Source organism: Chrysochloris asiatica, unplaced genomic scaffold, assembly GCF_000296735.1.
Source record: "Chrysochloris asiatica unplaced genomic scaffold, ChrAsi1.0 scaffold00005, whole genome shotgun sequence".
NCBI classification, from domain to species: Eukaryota; Metazoa; Chordata; class Mammalia; order Afrosoricida; family Chrysochloridae; genus Chrysochloris; species Chrysochloris asiatica.
This window is the reverse complement of record NW_006408523.1, coordinates 38,974,610-38,976,017: the sequence shown is the minus strand read 5'-3', so window position 1 is coordinate 38,976,017 and position 1,408 is coordinate 38,974,610.

The following is a 1,408-nucleotide window of genomic DNA, read 5'->3' as shown; positions in this document are numbered from 1 at the left end:
ATAGAAATACCTTATGATCGAGCAATTCCTCTACTTGGTATTTATCCACAAGAAATATGAACCATAACTTTAATAGGAGCAATTGATGGTGTCTTCCACACTGTGCCCGTGGCCTTGTTTTGGCTAATGATACACAACTTTTCTACCACGTCTTCCAACAAATGTGATCAATCTGATTTCTGTGTATTCCATCTGGTGAGGTCCATGTTATTTGATTGCATATTTGATCAGTTTCAAGCAGAAAAAGTTGGTAGAATCCTTCCATTTCATCATCACTGGCTTTAGTGATTGGTGTGCAAATTTGAATCATAGTGGTATTAAGTGGTTTTCCTTGTAGCATACAAATATGATCCTAATATAGACAGTATTTCACTTCAAAATAGATATTGAAATGTTCTTTTTGATGATGAGTGGGACTCCATTTCTCTTCAATTTGTGATTCCCAGCATAATAAGCCATATGATTGTCAGATTTAAAATGGCCAATATCTGTCCATTTTGGCTCACTAATGCCTAGCATATTTATCTTTATGTGTCCGTTTCATTTTTGACAACTTCCAATTTTCCTAGATTCATACTTTATACATTCCATGTTCTGATTATTAATGAGTGTTTACAGCTGTTTATCCTCATTTTGAGATGTGCCCATTAATTAATGAAGTCCTGAAAGCTTTACTATATTCACGTCACCATGGTCAACTGTACTTTGAAGAGGCAGCTCTTCCCCAGTTGTATTTTGAGTGTCTTCCAACCTGAAGGGCTCATCTTTTGGCACTAAACTGACAATGTTCTGGTGTTATCTGATAGTGTTCCACTGATATTCAAAAGGCTTTCAGTGACAAAACATGCAGAAATCATATGCTTCTCCTTCTTCCTAGTCTGTCTTAGTGTAGAAGTTCAACTGAAACCTGTCCACCATGTGTGTACCTTGCTGGTATTTAAAATACAGATGGAATAGCCTTCCAGCATCACAGCAACATGAAAGCCAACACAGTATGACAGACTGATAGATGAGTGGTGGTGACAGTACCTGAGTAGATTAAAACTGTGTCTAAATAAGCCAAAGTAGAAGGAATGGAAGACAAAGTCAAAGTAATCATCAAAAAGTAAGAGAAAATCCCAGGTGATGGATAATAGGAAAGATGAGTTTATTTTATTTTTAATAAGAAATTTATCTAGGAGTTCCCACATCCAAAGAACAGGGTTCTAAAGAGAAGAACACAGACAATGAAGAGAAGGAAATTAACAATGAAATAATAAAATTATATTTCTCAGAGCTGAAATTCACATCTTCAAATTGAAAGAACTAACAAGGAGCTCTGGTAGCGTAGTGGTTACGAATCGGGCTGCGAACCTTAAGGTCAGCGGTTCGAAACTACCAGCTGCTCCGCGGGAGAAAGATGAGGCTT